This window comes from Stomoxys calcitrans, chromosome 2, assembly GCF_963082655.1.
Source record: "Stomoxys calcitrans chromosome 2, idStoCalc2.1, whole genome shotgun sequence".
Classification (NCBI taxonomy): Eukaryota; Metazoa; Arthropoda; class Insecta; order Diptera; family Muscidae; genus Stomoxys; species Stomoxys calcitrans.
This window is the reverse complement of record NC_081553.1, coordinates 38,374,888-38,398,204: the sequence shown is the minus strand read 5'-3', so window position 1 is coordinate 38,398,204 and position 23,317 is coordinate 38,374,888.

Sequence of the window (23,317 nt, the reverse complement as noted above, 5' to 3'; positions counted from 1 at the left end):
TAAGGCCAGTAGCAAAACAATCCGCGCCAAATTTTGTGCAGATCGGTTGAAAATTGTAGCTGCTACGACCATTTAAGTGCAAATCGGGCGATACATATATATGGGAGCTATATCTTAAACTGAATTGATTTTGATAAAATCTCGCAGATATGTTAAGATCAATAACAAAACAATCCGTGCCAAATTATGTGCAGATCGGTTGAAAATTGTGGCTAATACGGCCATTTAAGTGCAAATCGGGTGATAGATATATATGGGAGCCATATTTGAATCTGAACCGATTTTGATGAAATTTCGCAGATATGTTAGGATCAGCAACAAAACATTCCGTGCCAAATTATGTGCAGATCGGTTGAAAATTGTGGCTACTACGGCCATTTAAGTACAAATCGGGCGTTAGATATACGTGGGAGCTATATCTATATCTGAACCGATTTTGATGAAATCTCGCAGATATGTTAAGATCAGTAACAAAACAATCCGTGCCAAGTTTTGTGCAGATCGGTTGGAAATTGTAGATACTACGGCCATGTTAAAGCAAATTGGGCGATACATATACATGGGAGCTATATCTGAATCTGAACCGATTTTGATGAAATATCGCAGATATGTTAAGATCAGTAACAAAACAATCCGTGCCAAATTTTGTGCAGATCGGTTGAAAATTGTAGCTGCTACGACCATTTAAGTGCAAATCGGGCGATACATATATATGGGAGCAATATCTTAAACTGAATTGATTTTGATAAAATCTCGCAGATATGTTAAGATCAATAACAAAACAATCCGTGCCAAATTATGTGCAGATCGGTTGAAAATTGTGGCTAATACGGCCATTTAAGTGCAAATCGGGTGATAGATATATATGGGAGCCATATTTGAATCTGAACCGATTTTGATGAAATTTCGCAGATATGTTAGGATCAGCAACAAAACATTCCGTGCCAAATTATGTGCAGATCGGTTGAAAATTGTGGCTACTACGGCCATTTAAGTACAAATCGGGCGTTAGATATACGTGGGAGCTATATCTATATCTGAACCGATTTTGATGAAATCTCGCAGATATGTTAAGATCAGTAACAAAACAATCCGTGCCAAGTTTTGTGCAGATCGGTTGGAAATTGTAGATACTACGGCCATGTTAAAGCAAATTGGGCGATACATATACATGGGAGCTATATCTGAATCTGAACCGATTTTGATGAAATATCGCAGATATGTTAAGATCAGTAACAAAACAATCCGTGCCAAATTTTGTGCAGATCGGTTGAAAATTGTGGCTACTACGGCCATTTAAGTCCAAATCGGGCGATACATATATGTGGGAGTTATATCTATATCTGAACCGATTTTGGTGAAATCTCGCAGATATGTTAAGATCAGCAACAAAACAATCCGTGCCAAATTTTGTGCAGATCGGTTGAAAATTGTGGCTACTACGGCCATATAAGTGCAAATCGGGCGATACATATGTATGGCAGCTATATCTAAATCTGAACCGATTTTGATGAAATTTCGCAAATATGTTAAAATCAGCAACGAAACAATCCGTGCCAAATTTTGTGCAGATCGGTTGAAAATTTTAGGTACTAGGGCCATTGAAAAGCAAATCGGGCGATACATATATATGGGAGCTATATTTAAATCTGAACCGATTTTGATGAAATATCGCACATATGTTGAAATCAGCAACGAAACAATCCGTGCCATATTTTGTGCAGATCGGTTGAAAATTGTAGCTACTACGGCCATTTAAGTGCAAATCGGGCGATAGATATACATGGGAGCTATATCTAAATCTGAACCGATTTTTACCAAAATCAATATCCATTCTTGGGCAAGTGATATGTGGAAAATCTCGAGATGATTGGACTACAAATATGACCGCACCTTGAATACAAAAATACATAGACTCACAGACGGACAAATGGACGTGGCTTAATCGAATCAGAAAGTGATTCTGAGTCGATCGCTATACTTATCAAGGGGTCTAGCTCTTCCCTTTCTTAGCGTTGCAAACAAATGCACAAACTTATACAACCCTGTACCACAGTGGTGGTGTAGGGTATAATACAACAAGTAAAAGCGTGTTAAGTTCGGCCGGGCCGAATCTTATATACCCTCCACCATGGATCGCATTTGTCGAGTTCTTTTCCCGGCATCTCTTCTTAGGCAAAAAAGGATATAAGAAAGATTTGCTCTGCTATTAGAGCGATATCAAGATATGGTCCGGTTTGGTCTACAATTAAATTAAATATTGGAGACCTGTGTAAAATGTCAGCCAATTCGAATAAGAATTGCGCCCTTTGGGGCTCAAGAAGTAAAATAGAGAGATCGAGGCTCTAGAAGTCAAGACCCCAGATCGGTTTATGTGACAGTTATATCAGGTTATGAACCGATTTGAACCTTATTTGACACAGTTGGTGAAAGTAAGAATAAAATACGTCATGCAAAATTTCAGCCAAATCGGATAGGAATTGCGCCCTCTAGAAGCTCAAGAAGTCAAGTCCCCAGATCTGTTTATATGACAGCTATATCAGGTTATGAACCGATTTCAACCATACTTGGCACAGTTGTTGTATATCATAACAAAATACTTCGTGCAAAAATTCATCCAAATCGGATAAGAATTGCGCACTCTAGAGGCTCAAGAAGTCAAGACCCAAGATCGGTTTATATGGTAGCTATATCAGGTTATATATGGATTTGAAACATACTTGGCACAGTTGTTGGATAGCATAACAAAACACGTCGTGCAAAATTTCATTCCAATCGGATAAGAATTGCGCACTCTAGAGACTCAAGAAGTCAAGACCCAAGTTCGATTTATATTCCAGCTATATCAAAACATGGAACGATATGGCCCTTTTACAATACCAACTGACCTACACTAATAAGAAGTATTTGTGCAAAATTTCAAGCGGCTAGCTTTACTCCTTCGGAAGGTAGCGTGCTTTCGACAGACAGACGGACGGACATGGCTAGATTGACATAAAATGTCGCGACGATCAAGAATATATATACTTTATGGGGTCTCAGACGAATATTTCAAGTAGTTACAAACAGAATGAAGAAATTAGTATACCCCCCATCCTATGGTGGAAGGTATAATTATACTATTCCTACTTTCTTAAGAGTATATGGTGACATGGTATAATAAACATGATTTTATGCCCACAACCATAGGATGGGGGTATACCAATCCAGTCATTCCGTTTGTAACACCTCGAAACTTTGATCTGCGACGTCCGGATCGTCTGGGAATTCTCTGTCGATCAAGCCATGTCCGTCCGTTCGTCTGTTGAAATCACGATAGCGGTCAAACGCATAAAGCTAGCCGCTTGAAATTTTTTATAGATACTAAATATTGATGAAGGTCGTTGGGAATTACAAATGGGCTACACCGGTTAAGATTTACATATAGCTGCCATATAAATCGATCTCCCGATTTGACTTCCTGAGCCCTTGAAAGCCGCAATTTCTGTCCGACTGGACTGAAATTTTGCATGTGGTATTCTGTTATGTCTTTCATTAATTGCTCCAAGTACTGTTCAAATCGGCCTATATCCTGATATAGCTCCCATATAAACCGATCTCCCGATTTGATTTCTTGAACACTTACAAGCCGCACTTCCGATTTGACTTTTTGAGCCTTTACAAGCCGCAATTTTCGTCCGATTTGGCTGAAATTGAGGATGTAGTGTTCTATTAAAACTTCCAAATTCAGTGCTAAGTAGGGTCTGAGTCGGTGATTAAACTGATATAGCTTTCATATGCACCGTTCTTGCGAATTGACTTCTTGAGCCTTTGCAAGACGCAATTTTTGTCCGATTTGGCTGAAATTTTGCACGCGGTGTTCTATTGCAAAATTGCAAATTTGGCCCATGAACATTCCACTAAGGAACAGGGGCAAACTTCTCACATATCAATGAGTGCAGTTCGATTCAAGTTAAAGCTCAATGATAAGGGGCCTCCTTTTTATAGCCGAGTCCGAACGGCGTGCCGCAGTGCGACAGCTCTTTGGTGAAAAGCTTTACATGACATAGTACCTCACAAATGTTGCTAGCATTAGGAGGGGAAAACCACAGCTGAAAATTTTTTCATATTGTCTCGCCAGGATTCGAACCCAGGCGTTCAACGTCATAGGCGGACATGCTAACCTCAGCGCTACGGTGTTCTATTACAACTTTCAACAACTGTGCCAAATGCGGTCTAAATCATTCTATAACCTTATATAGCTCCCATGTATAGCAGTGTCTTGATCATCCTTGTTTTTCATACCCACCACCGAAGGATGGGGGTATATTCAATTTGTCATTCCTTTTGCAACACATCGAAATATCCATTCCCGACCCTATAAAGTATCAACATTCTTGATTAGTGTAAAAATGTCCGTCCGTCTGTCTGTTGAAATCACGCTACAGTCGAGATATTGAGCTCAAACTTTGAACAGATTCTTTTTTTGCCCGTAAGCAGGTTGAGTTCGAAGATGGGTTATATCAGACTCTATCTTCATATAGCTCCCGTATTGACTGAACCGCCAATTTTGCATCTTAGTCCCATTAAAGCCACATTTATTATCCGATATTACTGAAATTTGGGACAGTGAGTTGTGTTAAGCCAGTCGAGATCCAACTTCAATTTGACCGATCGCTCGATTTAAGGCATTGGGCCCATAAAAGGTGCATTTATTTTCCGATTTCATCGAAATTTGGGACTGTGAGTTATGTTAGGACCTTCGATATCTTTCTGCAATATAGCACAGATGGGTCAAGATTTGAGTATAGCTGTCATATAGACCGATCTCTCGATATAAAGTCTTGGTCCCATAAAAGGCACATGTATAATCCGATTTCGCTCAAATTTGACATAGTAGCTTATGTTTGGCCAAACGAGGTTTCAGACAAGGAGACAGCCTATCGTGTGATCTCTTTAAAATCCTGCTGGAGAAGATTATTTGAGATGCGGATGTGAATAGATATGGCACACTAATCACAATAGAACACATGCTACTGGCCTATGCCGATGATATCGATATCATAAGTCGGTCACCGGATGTAGCAACTGCAGCCTTTGAAAGAATCGAAGGAGAGTCAGTGAAAATGGGTCTGGCAGTAAATGGAGATAAGACGAAATGGATGGTTTCAACTCCCAAAAAGCCTTGCACCACCGAGCAGATAAAGAAAATGGAGAAAGTAGGCAACCACAACTTTGAGACAGTCAGTAACTTTATCTACCTCGGCACTGCCGTAACCGAAACGAATGACACCAGTTTTGAGATAAAGCGAAGAATAATACTGACAAACAGATGCTACTTTGGACTAAGTAAGCATTTTAGAAACAAGGCCACCTTTCGAAAGATGAAGATTACACTATACAAGACACTGATACTATCCGTGCTGTTATATGGTTCTGAAGCATGGGTACTTGTGAAAGCAGATGAGACAGTGCTTGGAGTATTTGAGAGAAAGATTCTTCATAAAATATATGAACCAGTTTGCGTTAATGGAGAACATAGGCGACGTATGAACCACGAGCTGTATGACAACAATAGCATAGTTACGCGCATCAAAATACCACGGCTGCGTTGGCAAGTTCATGTTGTCAGAATGGATGAAGAAGCTCTAGCAAAGAAATCTTTTGAAGGCAAACACGGTGGTATACGCAAATCGGGAAGACCAAAAGCCCGATGGAAAGATCAAGTGGTGGGAGACAACTCGAAACTTGGTGTCAGAGATTTTAGAATGAGCGCAGAAGATCGAAGCGCTTGGAAAGCTATTTTACTGACTGTATCAAAGTAGTGGAATAAATATTCTGTCATAGCCAATAAAGTAAAGTAACTTATATTTGGCTTCTCGACATCCGTGTCGTATATTATTCAGATCGGTCGATTCGATCGATCGATTGGATATGGCTACCAAAAAGACCAATATTGTGTTCTACAAAATCGAACAATGACTTGTCCTTGACCTCTCAATATCCGTGTCGAATTTGGTCCAAATTGGACCATGTTTCGATAAAGCTGCTATGGAGGCATCTATTATGCATTGTTCACCGGATTATGACGAAAGGTGGTTTACATATATACCCGAGGTGGTGGGTATCCAAAGTTCGGTCCGGCCGAACTTAATGTCATTCTAACACCTCGAAATATGCGTCTAAGACCCCATAAAGTATATATATTCTTGATCGTTGTGACATTTCAAGTCGAACTAGCCATGTCCGTCCGTCTGTCTGTCGAAAGCACGCTAACTTTTGAAGGAGTAGAGCTAGCCGTTTGAAATGTTGCACAAATACTTCCTATTGGTGTAGGTCGTTTGGGATTGTAAATGGGCCAAATCAGTCCATGTTTTGACATAGCTGCCATATAAACCGATCTTGGGTCTTGACTTCTTGAGCCTCGAGAGGGCGCATTTCTCGTCCGATTTGACTGAAATTTGGCACATAGTGTTTGACAACTGTGCTAAGTATGGTTCATATCAGTCCATAACCTGGTATAGCTGCTATATAAACCGATATTGGGTCTTGACTTCTTGGGCTGTTGGAAAGCGGAAATTTTATCCGATTTGACTGAAATTTTGCACATGGTATTTCGATATCACTTTCAACAACTGTGCTAAGTATGGTTCAAATCGGTCCATAACCTGATATAGCTGCCAGATAAACCGATCTGGGATCTTGAGTTCTTGAGCCTCTAGAGAGCGCTATTCTCATCCGATTTGGCACAGATTTTGTACAAAGGCTTCTCCCATGGCCTTCAACATACGTGTGCAATATGTTCTGAATCAATCTATAGCTTGACACAGCTCCCATATAAACCGATCTCCCGATTTAGCTTCTTGAGCCCCGAATCGGACTATAACTTGATATAGCTTCACCTCCGTCCATATTCATTATTCTTTGTTTGCCCAAAAAGAGATGCGGCGCATAGAACTCGACAGATGCGATCCTTGGTGGAGGGTATATAAGATTCGGCCCGGCTGAACTTAACGCCTTTTTACTTGTTTTTAACTCCTTTTAAACCACCAGCTGAAAAAACTACGTAAAATTTTCAACAAATCTATCTACCATATTTTCTGGCCTTATATTTCCCACTAAAACTGCTTTAAATCAATTGACCCACTTACGATATAACATTCAATTCCTTTCAAAAACTAATACAGCCAAAGGATACTGAAAATAAATCCCCCAAAATAACATCCATCATGTACAAGTGACACTTGGAATGTTTAGCACCTCTTTGACCAAGCAAAGCAGACCATAAGAAAGGGATACAACAAAAATTTAATTGAACTATGCAAGGATATGTGGCATCCACAGCCAACCAAAGGAATGCAGAACACATGCTGAAGTTTGTAGGAAAAAAAACACAACAACAATAATCCAATATGGGAATGGCAATTGTTGCTCTAAGATAAGAGAGATAGGGACAATTGTGAAAGACAACAAATAAATTTTTTATTAAAAACACAAATCTTTTCCACACAACACCACACAGTCGGAAAACACTAACAAAATGAAGCAACTACAGCAGAAGAAAAAGAGGCAGCAGCAGCAGCAGAAAAGTTAACAAAACAATAAATCATAATTTTCCTTATCTAAGAACAAAAGAATCTCAGAAGATATGAAATGTTCATGGCATACCAACAAAAGGCAATCAACCAAAATGTCTGTTTGTCTGTCAGTGTGTGAGACTTCATTTGAATGCATATTTCAGTGACAATGTCATAGAGTCAACTCTTAACCTCTACAGCAATATCAACATAATTTCATATTTATTAAAAAAAAAAACAAAGAAAATCAAAATACCCCCAAAAAGACAGATTAAACCTTAAGAGATGCTCAGAAAAAAATCGAGATAATGCCAGAAAATTACCAAAAAGAAGGCAACCTCACAAAAGTCTACAAGACATGAGTTATGACAGAAATATTCTTCAAAAAATATATCATCAAAATGCGAAAGGGGAGGATTTCCCATGTAAGGCCTTAGCAAGAGTCATCTGCAGCACTATCGAACTACTGACTACTTCAAAAGCTTGTGGTTCTAAGAAAATTTCTTAATAATGTCAACGTCCATATTTCTTAATCCCTGCTCATAAAAATGAAATAATTTAAGTTTTCTTTTTATTTTTTTTTTGCTATATACGTTTCTTTTGCATTATTATTATATTTTTTATTTATTTACATTTTTTATATTTTTAGCCTGATTGCTTGTTTTTTTTTGGCATATTTTTTGTAGCCTAGGCTCTTAAATATTTATTGTCACATAAAAGTCGAGAAAAATGCAATTTTAATTTGATACTAAAATACGCGACAGAGATGCGATGCTGAGATTTGGGATTTCTTTTCTACTCGTTAGGCCACTTGATTACTGAACTTATGGTATGGTTATTTGAAAGATACGCTACGATAGGATGCAAGCAACAGAGAAGGCGTTGGTTTGCTTCAATATTGAACATAAAAGCCAAATAAAGTGAGTTCAGTCAGAACAATGAAAAGCATTTCAAGTTCGGACGCGTCAAATAGGATGCAGATCATATTCGACATGGACTCGGGTGTTCTAAAGTAACTAACAGCATCAAATTCGTCTTTTATGGGTCCAAAATCTTATTGGCATGATCGAAAAACTTTTACCCTTTGGAGGTGTTTTGGGGAAGGGGTGATGCCCAAAAGACATGGTCCTATATTTGGATATCAAATTCGTATTCTATTCCCAAATACCTTTATTTGAGCCCCATGTTGCGATGGTCAGTAAAAAATTGCTGTTTGTGGGGTATTTTGGGAAAGGGGTAGACCCCCAGAAAATTGGTCCCCAAAGTGGGTATCAATTCTTGCTATACCACCCAATACCTTTCATTTAAACTCCACATTCACATGGTCGGTAAATGTGCCCGATTAAGTGGGTGTTTTGGGGAGTGGGGTGGTCCCCCAATCACTTAACCCTGAAAATATATCAGCAACATGCTCTATTCTTATATATTTTGACCCCATATTGCCATTGGCCTCCAAATTGGATGTCAAATTCGTTTTCTAATCTCAAATAACTTTCACTTAAACCCCTTATTGAAAAAGCCAGCAAATGTAGGGGTATGGGCCCTAAAAACTATGAACATCTTGGTGAGCAAATACGTCCTACTTGGGGGTTGTTATGGTGGGGGGATGTCCCCTAGACAGTTGGCCCCAAATGTTGATGTCAGATTCATGGTCTACTCCCAAATACCTTTCATTTGAGCTCCATTTTTCCATAGTCGGCAAACATGAGCGGTTTGGGGGGTATTTTATGGGGGAAGGGGCGGCCACACATTGACTTGGCCTTGAAAATATACATCGGATTCGTGTTCCACTCTAAAATACCTCTTATTTGAGCCGCATATTGCAATGGTCAGCAAATACTTCCAATTTGGGTGGGGTTATGGGTGTGGGGTGGCTCCCATAGACACTTTTCCCGAACATTGATATCAGATTCGTGCTTTACTTCCAAAGACCTTTCATTTGAGCCCCATATTGCAATGGTCGTAAAATTTTTCCCCTTTGGAGGATGTTTTTGGGGAGTGGCGGCCCCCCAAACACTTGTTCCCACATCTGGATATCAGATTCGTATTCTACACTCAAATACCTTTCATTTGAGCCCCATATTGCCATGGTCAGTAAATAAGTCCAGTCTGGGAGGTGTTTTGGGGAAGGTATGGACCCTCAGAAACTTTGACCCAAATTTGGATATCAGATTCGTATTGTAAATATCAAATATCTTTCATTTGAGTCCCATATTGCATTGGTCGTTAAATACGTCCGATTTAGGGGTATTTTGGGGGTAGGGGTGGTCCCCCTAGCATGTGGTCCGACAAATGGATATCAGATACGTTTTCTTATCCTAAATACCTTGCATTTGAGTCCCATATTGTCGTGATTGGTGTATATATATATTTGGTAGGTTTATGGGTTGGGGGGTACCCCCCTAGGTACCTTCTCCGAAATTTGGATACCAAATTTTTATTTTTAGGGTACTATTGAGAGCACACAAAATTTCGCTTGTATCACACCACCCATCTCCGAAATCTGACGTTTCTGAAAATTAAGGTAAGGGGGAGGGTCCGACCCCCCCTCGGATAGGCCCTTACCACCCATCTCAGAGATCTGGCGTTTCTGAAAATTAAGGTAAAGGGGAGGGTCCGACCCCCCCTCGGATAGGCCCTTACCCCAAAAGTATTACCCAAAAATAAAAGTGGACCAATCGGGACAATATGGGATTCAAATGAAAGGTATTCGAGAGTAGAGTACGAATTTCATAATGAAACTCCCCCAAACAGACGTATTGGACATTCACTGAAGTTAGGCCCCTTGAGATTCGTACCGAGTATGGTTAAGATCGGTCTATAATTCGATATAACTGCAATGTATACCAATCTCTCAAATTAAGCTTTTTGGCACCTAACAGGGGCATATATTGTCCGATTTCGCTGTTCAATACGACAAAGATCGGTACACATTTGGATGTAGCTGCCATTTATTCCGATCTCCCGATTTAATATTTTAGGTCCATAAAAGGTGAATTTATTAATCAATTTCGCTGAAGTTTGGATATAGCTGCCATCGGGGAGGCAGTATCGGAAGGGGGAAGGACCCTCCCCCTCATGTCAAAAAACACAACCCTTCTTCAAACAGACGTATTGGACGTTCGTTTCAATATGGGGCTCAAATGAAAGGTATGCGGGTGTAGATTTCGAATCTGGCATACAAAATCAGATCGAAGTATAGAAGGTCACGCAACCCCTCAAAAAGGCCATTAGACAAATTATGACTATATGATACTTGGCTGACCCGATTTTCTTAAAATGTTCATAGATTGTGTACGTTTGTCTGGAAAGAAACATAGGCTATATAATTTTTAGATATCGGGTGGGGGCGGACCCTTACCCCAAAAACGCCACCCATATCCGAAAGTGATCCAAAGGGCACAGCCAGGGTATCAAAAGAAATGTATCGGAGACGAGAAAACGAACATGGTATTGAAATTTGGGTCCAATTACCCAGCGGGCCCCCCAACCCCAAAACTCCTCTAAACCGGTATATTCGAAATTCATGGCAATATGGGACTCAAATGAAAAGTATTAGGCAGTATATTACAAATATGCCATAAAATATTAGGTCTAAGTAATGAGAGGTCGGACTATATCTTGATATATCCCCATATAGACCGATCCGCCGATTTAGGGTCTTAGGCCCATGAAAGCCATATTTATTATCCGATTTTGTTGAAATTTGGAACAGTGAGTTGTGTAAGGCCCTTCGACATCTATCTGCAATATGGTCAAGATCGGTCTAAATTAGGATATAGCTGCTATATATACCGATCTTTCGATTTTTTGGCGACATAAAAGGCACATTTATTGTCCTATTTCGCAGAAATTTGGGACAGTGAATTGTATTAGGCCCTTTGACATCCGTCTTCAATTTGACCCAGATCGTTCCAGATTTGGATATAGCTGCCTTATAGACCCCAGGTTTTGGAGCCATAAAAGGTGCATATGTAATTCGATTTCGCTGAAATTTGATACTGTGAATTACGTCAGGCTTTCCGTGTCGTATATGGTTCGGATCGGTCTATATTTGGATATAGCTACCAAAAAGACCAATATTCTGTTCTACAAATTTGAATAATGACTTGTACTTATTAGAACACTCAATTTCCGTGCCGAATTTCGTGCAAATCGGAACATATTTCGATATAGCTGCTATGAGGGCATAAATTATGCATTTTTTTTACCGGATTAAGACGAAAGGTGGTTTACATGTATACATGAGGTTATGGGTATCCAAACTTCGGCCCGGCCGAACTTAATGTCTTTTACTTGTAACGACTTTAAGCCATCGTGCCAAGAAACGGTCCAAATCGGTGCCTAACCTGATATATTAGGTTGCCCAAAAAGTAATTGCGGATTTTTTAAAAGAAAGTAAATGCATTTAATACACTTTGTTTTCTAAAGCAAGCTAAAAGTAACAGCTGATAACTGACAGAAGAAAAAATGCAATTACAGAGTCACAAGCTGTGAAAAAATATGTCAACGCCGACTGTATGAAAAATCCGCAATTACTTTTTGGGCAACCCAATAGCTCCCGTATTTCACAGATATTCAGATTTGATTTCTTGAGCTCCCAGAAGTTGTAATTATTATCCGATTTGGCTGACACCTGGCACAGAGTGGGTTTTTTACGACTTCAAGCAACCCAAGAACGGTCCAAATTGGTGTATAACCTAATATAGCTCCTGTATTTGACCGATAGGCGGAGGCCACCGTAGCGCAGAGGTTAACATTTCCGCCTATGGCGCGGAAGCCTGGGTTCGAATCCTGGCAGAAACATCAGAAAAAAATTTCAGCGGTGGTTTTCCCCTCCTAAAGCTGGCGACATATGTGAGGTACTATGCCATGTAAAACTTCTCTCCAAAGAGGTGTCGCACTGCGGCTCGACGTTCGGACTCGGCTATAAAAAGGAGGTCCCTTATAATTGAGCTTAAAACTTGAATCGGACTGCACTCTATGATATGTGAGAAGTTTGCCCCTGTTCCTTAGTGGAATGTTCATGGAGAAAATTTGCAAATTTGCATTTGATTGATGGGATTTGGGATTTGATTTCCATGTATGGTTTAAGTCGGTGTATAACCCATATAAACTGATCTCCGGATTTGAGATCTTGAGTCCCAGGAAGAAGTAATTATCATCCGATTGGACTGAAGCTTGGAACAGAGTGTTTTGTTACGACTTAAAACAATTGTGACACGTATGGTCAAAATCGGTGTATAACCCGAAATAGCTTTCATATTAACCGATCTCTCGATTTGTCGTATTGAGCTTCTGGAAACCGCTATTGTTGTTTGATTTCGGTCGAATGCGTAGAGCTCGTCGCTTGAAATTTTCCACAGACACTTTATATTGGTGTAGGTCATTGGGGATTGCAAAGGGGCCATATCAGTTCAGATTTGGATATAGTTCCCATATAAACCAATCTCCTGGTATGATTTCTTAAGCCCCTGGAACCCAAAACTTTTGTCCGATTTGGATGAAATTTTGTACATGATGAGCTGCTATGACTTCCATTAACTGTTTCAAGTACAGTTGAAATCGGCCAAGAACCTGATATAGCTCCCATATAAAACGATTTCCCAATTTGACGTCTAAAGCCCCTGGAAGCCTCAATTTGCATCTGATTTGGTTGAAATTTTGTAAATGGTGTTCTGTTATGACTCCCGAATCCGTTTATAACCTGATATAGCTCCCATATAAACCGATCTCCAGATTTGACTTCCTGAGCCCCTGGAAGACGCAATTGACGTCCGATTTGGCTTAGATTTTACACATAGTGTCCTATTTTGACTTTTAACAACTGTGCTAAGTACTGTGTAAATCCCATATTTTAGCGGAATCCATGGTGGTGGGTTCCCAAGATTCGGCCCGGCCGAACTTAGCACGCTTTTACTTGTTTTCCATAAACGCCGCAATATCCTTTTTTTTATTAGTTTTATAACGAACTATTAAGAGCACACAAGTAGTTCTTTGGTTTATATAAAACGTTGTGCAGCACCATTATCGACCACCTCGGCATGAGTAGAAGGAAGTCACACGAAAACTGTGATTGTGTCTTTTAAACATAATGCCCACATAAACCACACAGCGTGGTCATTTCTTAAGACTCCAAGCGTTCTCCAAGTGTAAGCAACTTCAGATCTTTGGCTTACTCTTTTTTTCTTGTTGAAAAAAAAAAAAAATCATAATAAAAAAATTCTATAGAAATCATTATGAGACAAGGACAGCGCAGAACAGACAAAAAATAACTTAAGCAAAAATTTATTATTTAAACAGAAGTATGAAAGAGGATGAAAGAAAAAAAAAAACGCTACTTACATAGCCTCACATGCATGAAGAAGGCCATATTTGTCCATGCATACGCACCCATGATTGTGGCTATTGTGTAAGGGAGTAAAAAAATATAACAAAAAAATACGCAAAATCTCATTAACTGTGAAACATTAAATCTCGTCACAGTTTGCCTTCGTTTTATAATCGTTTTATACACCTTTAACGATGACTTTTAGGCACATTTCAGAGACTGTGGGTCAACATCAAACAAAAGGCAGCAAAAACAACCAACCAGCCGCTGAAAATCGAAGCGCAACTATGGTCTATGGATGACGCATGCGCAAGTACTTTTATTGGCCATTTCTTGACGCTGCCAAATGCAAAGCCTATTTATTTAAGATCTTTTTATATGCTTTGTTTATGATTGTCTTTTCTATTCAAGACTATTAGTTTTTTAATATCGTAATTGGCTAAAACTCCATTGGCCAATTAAATTATAGCGGCTTAGCGGCAATACACATATCGTTAAAATATATCGTAAATTAGAATTAGAGTTAAATTTGCATTAAAAAAAAGTAAGAAATATTTTTTATTACTTGGCTTTTGAGTGATTTTACTTAGGAGACAATCTTCTTATATATTGGGTTGCCCAAAAAGTAATTGCGGATTTTTTAAAAGAAAGTAAATGCATTTTTAATAAAACTTAGAATTAACTTTAATCAAATATATTTTTTTTACATTTTTTTTCTAAAGCAAGCTAAAAGTAACAGTTGATAACTGACAGAAGAAAGAATGCAATTACAGAGTCACAAGCTGTGAAAAAAATTGTCAACGCCGACTATATGAAAAATCCGCAATTACTTTTTGGGCAACTCAATATATAACAAGTAAAAGCGTGCTAAGTTCGGCCGGGCCGAATCTTATATACCTTCCAACATGAATCGATTTTGTTGAGCTTTTGACACGGTATCTCCTTTTAGGCAAACAAAGGATAAAAGAAAAGAATTGACGTAATATTGGAACTATGTCAAGTTATTGTCCGGTATGAACTAAATATTGGAGACCATAGTAGAAGTCATTGTGTAAAATTTCAGCCAATTCGAGTAAGAATTGTGCCCTTTTATAGTAAGTAATATAGAGAGATCGGTTTATATGGGAGCTATATCAGGCTATGGACCTATTCGAACCATATTTGACACGTATATTAGAGGTCAGGGGAGAAGCCGTTGTACTAAATTTCGGCCAAATCAAGATCGCAGATCGGTTTGCATGGCAGCTATATCAGATTATGGACCGATTGAAACCTTACTCAGCACAGTTGTTGGATATCACAATAAAACACCTCATGCGAAATTTCAGCTAAATCGGATAAGAATTGTGCCCTCTAACGGCTCAAGAAGTCAAGACCCTAGATCGGTTTATATGGCAGCTATATCAGGTTATTAACCGATTTCAACCGTACTCAGCACAGTTGTTGAAATTCATAACAAAACGCCCCATGCGAAATTTCAGCCAAATCGGATGAGAATTGTGCCCTCTAATGGCTCAAGAAGTCAAGACCCGAGATCGGTTTATATGGCAGCTACAATATATCAGGTTATGGACCGATTTGAAACATACTCGGCACAGTTGTTGGAAGTCATAATAGAACACTTCACGCGAAACTTCAGCCAAATCGGATAAGAATTGTGCCCTCTAATGGCTCAAGAAGTCAAGATCCGGGATGGCAGCTATATCAGGTTATGAACCGATTTCAACCATACACATCACAGTTGTTGGAAGTCACAATAAAAAAGATCATGCAAATTTTAAGCCAAATCGGCTGAGAACTGCGCCTTACAGTGGCTCAAGAAGTCAAGACCCCAGATCGGTTTATATGGCAGCTATATCAGGTTATTGACCGATTTCAACCATACTCAGCACAGTTGTTGGAAGTCATAACAAAACGCCCCATGCGAAATTTCAGCCAAATCGGATAAGAATAGTGCCCTCAAATGGCTCAAGAAGTCAAGACCCGAGATCGGTTTATATGGCAGCTATATCAGGTTATGGACTGATTTCAACCATACTCAGCACAGATGTTAAAAGTCATAATTAAACACCTCAAGCGAAATTTTAGCCAAATCGGATAAGAATTGTGCCCTCTAGAGGCTCAAGAAGTCAAGACCCCAGAACGGTTTATATGGCAGCTATATCAGGCTATAAACCGATTTCAACCATGCCCCGCACAGTTGTTGGAAGTCATAATAGAACACCTCATGCAAAATTTCAGTCAAATCGGATAAGAACTGCTCCCTCTAGTGGCTCAAGAATTCAAGACCCAAGAACGGTTTATATGGCAGCTATACTCAGCACAGTTGTTGGAAGTCATAATAAAACACCTCATGCAAAATCTCAGCCAAATCGGATAAGAATTGTACCCTCTAATGGCTCAAGAAGTCAAGACCCAAGATCGGTTTATATGGCAGCTATATCAAGTTATGAACTGATTTGAACCGTACTTAGCACAGTTGTTGGATATTATAACAAAAGACATGGTGCAAGATTTCATTCAAATTGGATAAGAATTGTGCCCTCTAATAGATCAAGAAGTCAAGACCCGAGATAGGTTTATATGGCAGCTATATCAAGTTATGAACCGATTTCAACCATACTCAGCACAGTTGTTGGAAATCATAATAAAACACCTCATGCAAAATTTCAGCCAAATCGGATAAGAATTGTGCCCTCTAATGGCTCAAGAAGTCAAAACCCGAGATCGGGTTATATGGCAGCTATATCAGGTTATAGACGGATTTCAACCATACTCAGCACAGTTGTTGGAAATCATAACAAAATACATGGTGCAAGATTTCATTCAAATCGAATAAGAATTGTGCCCTGTAATGACTCAAGAAGTCAAGACCCAAGATCGGTTTATATGGCAGCTATATCAAGTTATGAACCGATTTCAACCATACTCAGCACAGTTGTTGGAAATCATAATAAAACACCTCATGCAAAATTTCAGCCAAATCGGATAAGAATTGTGCCCTCTAATGGCTCAAGAAGACAAGACCCGAGATCAGTTTATATGGCAGCTATATCAGGTTATGGACTGATTTCAACCGTACTCAGCACAATTATTGGAAGTCATGGTAAAACACCTCATACGAAATATCAGCCGAATCGGATAAAAATTTTACCCTCTAGTGGCTCAAGAAGTCAAGACCCAAGATCGGTTTATACGGCAGCTAAATCAAAACATGGACCGATATAGCCCATTTACAATCCCAACCGACCTATACTTAGAAGTTAGCGTGCTTTCGACGGACAGACGGACGGACGGACAGACAGACGGACGGACATGGCTAGTTCGACTTAAAATGTCATGACGATCAAGAATATATATACTTTATGGGGTCTTAGACGAATATATCGAGGTATTACAAACAGAATGACGAAATTAGTATACCCCTATCCTTTGGTGAAGGGTTTAAAATTCAATTTGTGTTTGTTTGTGTGTTCCTTAAAGACTCAGAAACGACCCAACCGATTTTCTTGAAGTTTTCACTGATGGTGCATTATGATCCCGTGATGAAAATATAGTACTACATTTTTTGATATCTGAAGGGGGAGCGGACTCTCCCCAAGCTCCAAAACACCCCTTAATCGGACATATTTACCGACCAAGGCAATATGGGACTCAAATGAAAGGTATTTGCGAGTAGAATACGAATCTGATATCCAAATGTGGGACCACGTTTCTGGGGGTCCAACCCTTCTCCAAAATACCATGGCAATATGGGGCTAAAATAAAAGGTATTTCAGTGTAGAATTCGAATCTGATATCCAAATATGAGACCAAGTGTTTGGGGGCCGCTTCTCCCCAAAAACCTCCCCCAAAGGGGACACCATAGCCACATGGGGCTCAAATGAAAGGTCTTTGGGAGTAAAGCACGAATCAGATATCAATGATCGGGAAAAGTGTCTATGGGGCCATCCCACCCCATAACACCACCCAAATTAGAAGTATTTGGTCACATTGACAAAAATCTGTACAAAAATGTCCATTTACATAGTGTCAAATTGTTATCAGAATAATAGTCACCACCTACCCTGTCCTCAGGTCTTCAGACTTATCTTTCATATGACACTGAGTAAAAAGTTGTCTCTCTGTCAATCGGTCAGTGAGACGTTGTTGATGTTGTTCATTAAATATTGACACACATCAGAAAAAAAACACCACAATGATTTGCATTGCCCACAATGTTGTTGCCTTTTTGTTTTCTATATTTCTGTGATATTTTTATATACCCACCGTGGAATAGTCATAAATCGACCAATAAATGTTTATGACCCAAAATGGAACTGTTGTGCATTTCGCACTAAAACAAATGAATTTGACACGAATCAACGATACCAACAATTACATGCAAAAACAAAATTTTGGTGAAAATCTAACTTGTCGGCCTAGTTGTTCGAGATTATTTTTTTGGGATTGGAATCACTGAATGGGGATGAGTCCAACAGCACCACCATTCTGACCAAGAACATCTGGTCTATATGGTTTATTGTGGGGGGGCTTTTACAACTACCTCACTTTGCAATGAATGAACTCGTTTGGAACGTGTGTCATTTTTCGATGCGTCATAAAATCTTGACAATGTTGTGATAATGTGATACAGTCAGAGTGCCCATACAAGTGAACCACGAATTGTTGTGGGATAATGTGATTATGCGAAATTTCAATTGAATCCAATGATTATAGCAATTTTTGGGATGAAAACAATGACACACTCAGAGAAATTTTTTGTAATAACAGCAAAAATGTTTGCTGAAACAGCAGAAAATTTGCTGATAATGGGACAGCGGTACTTTTTTGTTAAAACAGAAAATGTTTTCTGCTGTTGATATGGTAAAAAGGTAAAAAACAAGTAAAAGCATGCTAAGTTCGGCCGGGCCGAATCTTGGGAACCCAACACCATGCTAAAAATTGATACAACATAATATTTAGTTGAAGGGAATAATTTTATCATACATGCCAAACTTCTGTCAAACTGTTATGTTATGTTAGAAGTCATAACAGAACACCACATGCGAAGTTCGGACAAAAATTGCGGCTTGTAATGGCTCAAGAAGTCAAATCTGGAGATCGGTTTATATGGAAGCTATATCAGATTATAAACCGATTTGAGCCATAATTGGCACAGTTGTTGAAAGTTATAACAAAACGCTTCATGCAAAATATCAGCCAAATCGGTTAAAAATTGCGGGCTCAAGAAGTCAAATCGGACGATCGGTTTATATGGCAGCTATATCAGGTTATAGACCGATTCAGACCATACTAGGGACAATTATTGAAAATCATAACGGAACACGATATGCAAAATTTCAGCAAAATCCGAGAAAAATAGTGCGGCTTCCAGGGGCTCAAGAAGTCAAATCAGGAGATCCGTTTATATGAGAGCTATATCTGATTATAGACCGATCTCAACTGTTCTAGACACAGATATTGTACTTCAAATTAGAACATTACATGCAAAATTTCAGCCAAATCGGACAAAAATTGTGGCTTTAAAGGGTTCAAGAAGTCAAATCGGTAGAACGGTTTATGTGGGAGCTATATCAGGATATCGACCGATTTGATATGCTGTTGGCAGTCTCAACAAAACACCACATGCTCCATTTCAGCCAAATCGAACAAAAATTGCGGCTTCCATGGGCTCAAGAAGTCAAAGCGGGATATCTAAATCCGAAACGATATGGCCCATTTGCAATCCCCGACGGTGCATATCACAATTAAGTATCTGTGCCAAATTTCAAGCGGCTAGCTTTGCGCAAATTTTGTCAGATTTGACTGAAATTTTGTGCGTAGTGTTCTGTTATGACTTCCTTTACTTGTTTTGATCTCAAGAAGTCATTTGGGGATATCAGCACTTAGCAGGGCCTATATCACCATATTGGCCGATTCGGATAAGTGACAAAATAGGTTTTTGGACCAAATTTCAGCCTTCTAAGGACTGAAGAAGTTAAACTCGGGAATGGTTTTATACGGGGGCTATATCTGATTAAAAAGCGATTCGGATCATACTTGACGTGGATGTTGAAAATCATAACAAAAATTCTTGTTCCAAATTTCAAATCAGATGAAAACTAAGGCTTTTAAATGCTAAGGAAATCGAATCCGTTGTTCGGATTCAAATTTTAGTCAAATCGGATGATAATCAAAGCTTCTAGGGGCTCAAGAATTCAAATCAGTGGATCGGATTGTGTGGGGTGTGTATCTGTTTATAGATTGTACTTGACGTGGATTTTAGAAGTCCTAACTCAAGTCTTTGTTCCAAATTTCAGACGAATCGTATGAAAAGTGAGGTTTTTGAAGGCTCAAGAAATCAAATCCGGGGATCGGTCTAAATGGGCGCTACATCTTAAATTAGACCGATTCGGATCATACTTTGAATAGAAGTCCGAACTCAAGTCCTTGTTTCTAGTTTTAGCCAGACCGGATGAAAATTAAGGCTCCTAGGGCTCTAGTAGTCAAATCGGGGGATCGGTTAAGATGTGGAAGTTATCCAAATCTAAACGATATGGCCCATTCTACATAGAAGTTTCTATGTAGAATTTCAAGCTATTCAATTCTGTACCGATCTGGGCCAAATTGAAGAAGAACGCCGAAGAGCCTAACTAAACTCACTGTTTCAAATTTTAGTGACATCGAACAATAAATGCGCCTTTTATGGCCCCAAAACCTAGAACCGAGAGATCGGACTATATGGCAGCTATATCCAAATCTGGACCGATCTGCGCCATATGGCAGCAGTATATCAAGGGGCTTAACTTTACACACTGTCTCAAATTTCGGCGACATCGGACAGCAATTGCGCCTTTTGTGGGCCCAAAACCTTAAATCGGAGGATCGGTCTATTTGGCAGCTATAACCAAATCTGGAACGATATGGGTCAAATTGAAGAAGGATGTCGAGGGTCCTAACAGAATTCACCTTCCCAAATTTCGGCAAAATCGAACAATAAATGCGCCGTTTATGAGCGCAAGACTTTAAATCGAGAGATCGGTCCATATGGCAGCTGTATTCAAATCTGAACCGATCTGCGACAAATTTACGGAGTATGTCGAAGGGCTTAACGTAACTCACTGTTCCAAATTTCATCAAGATCGCATAATAAATGTGACTTTTATGGGCCTAAGTCCGTAAATCGGAGGATCGGCCTATATGGCAGCTATATCTAAATCTGAAGCGATCTGAGCCAAATTAAAGGAGGATTTCGAAGAGACCAACAGAACTCACCCTCCAAAATTTCGGCAAAATCGGACAATAAATGCGCCTTTTATTAGCCTAAGACCTTAAATCGAGAAATCGGTCTATATGGCAGCTATATCCAAATCTGAACCGATCTGTGCCAAATTGACGAAGGATGTCGAAGGGCCTAAAACAACTCACTGTCCCAAATTTCAGCAAAATCGAGAAATTATCCGATGTCGAACTAACCTGCTTACGGACAAAAAAAAAAAACAAAAAAGTTTCAACTCAATATCTCTATTTTTAAAGACTGTAGCGTAATTTCAACTGACAGACGGACGGACATGTCCAAATCGCCTTAGATTTTTACGCTGATCAAGAATATATATACTTTATAGAGTCGGAAATGGATATTTCGATGTGTGGCAAACGGAATGACAAAATGAATATACCCCCATCCTTCGGTGGTGGGTATAAAAAAACCATTAAAAGCAGCTAAATCAGGTTACCAAGCGATATGTGCAAAATTTCAGCCAAATATTGCGTCCTCTAGAAGCTCAAGAAGGCTAATCGGCAGATCGGTTTATATGGCAGCTATATGTTATGAACCATTTAAACCATACTTAATATAGTTGGAAGTGATACCAAAACACTATGTGTACGATTTCATTAAAATCGGATAAGAATTGCGCCCCCTAGAGGCTCAAGAAGTCAAGACACAAGATCGATTTATATGGCAGCTATATAAAAATTTGGACCGATTTGATCCATTTACAATCCCAACTGACCTATACTAATAAGAAGTATGCAAAATTTCAAGCGCCTAGCTTTACTCTTTCGAAAGTTAGCGTGCTTTCGACTTAAAATGTCATGATGACCAAGGATATATACTTTATGGGTACCCAGAGGAGTATTTGGAGGAGTTATAGTGGCTTGAGTCACTAGAGGGCGCAACTCTTATCCGATTTGGCTGAAACTTCGCATGAGATGTTTTGTTATGATTTACAACAACTGTTTTAAGTGTGGTTCAAATCGTTCCATAACCTGATATAGCTGTCATATAAACCGATCTGGAATCTTGACTTCTTCAGCCTCTACAGGGCGCAATTTTTATCCGATTTGGCTGACATTTTGCATGAGGTGTTTTGGTATCACTTCCAACAACTTTGGTAAGTATGGTTCAAATCGGTAAATAACCTGATATAGCTGTCATATAAACCGATCTGGGGTCTTGACTTCTTGAGCCTCCGATTTGGCTGAAATTTTGCACGACGTGTTTCGTCACAACTTTCAACAACTGTGCCAAGTATGGTTCAAATCGGTACATACCCTGATATAGCTGTCATATAAACCGATCTTGAATCTTGAATTCTTGATCCACTAGAGGGCGCAATTCTTATCCGATTTGGCTGACATTTTGTACGAGATGCTTTGTTTTGATTTGTAACAACTGTGCCAAGTATGGGTGAAATCGGTGCATAACGTGATATAGCTGTCATATAATCCGATCTGGGGTCGTGAGTTTTTAAGCCTTTGTCAACATAAGGACAGCCCAGTGCAGCTCACAGTTATAAATTTTAGCTTAAGGGCACCAAAAGCGGATCACCTCAACCACCGATGGGGTATATTCCCATGATTATTAGTAAACCTAATCTTTATTTCATACGAGTTCAAGGACGATCACCTTAATTCTCATATGCCATAATTTCAACCTTCAAAGTGTCTATCCATTATGTGCACCACAATTCACTTCCTCAACTACACCTCAATATCTAGAAAAATAACAAAACATAACACCATTTATTGGCTAATAAAACTGAACAAATGCAATTTTTTTACATTAGGCCCAACTAAATAGAAATCCTATCGCTTCATAATATCCACTTCCTTTTATTGGTGGGGCTGCTATTAATGTTTTTGCGACTTTATGATTGTCATATCAGAGAACATATCACATCGTCATCGTCGTAGTCATTAAAATGAATGTGGATAAAGTTTTATGAACACCGCGGGAATGTGACAGCTTGTGACTCAATCGTCAACCACGTCACCATCAGGGGCGAGAATAGCAAAATTCCTTCTAAACATTCATATGTAGGCCATCATAAAGGAAGAGGGCAATGCATGCAACCATTCAAGCGTCCAGCCACTAACGAATCACCACCAATATCAAACCAACAATGGATCACAACTATTTTCAGAGCCACACTGGCACTATCGC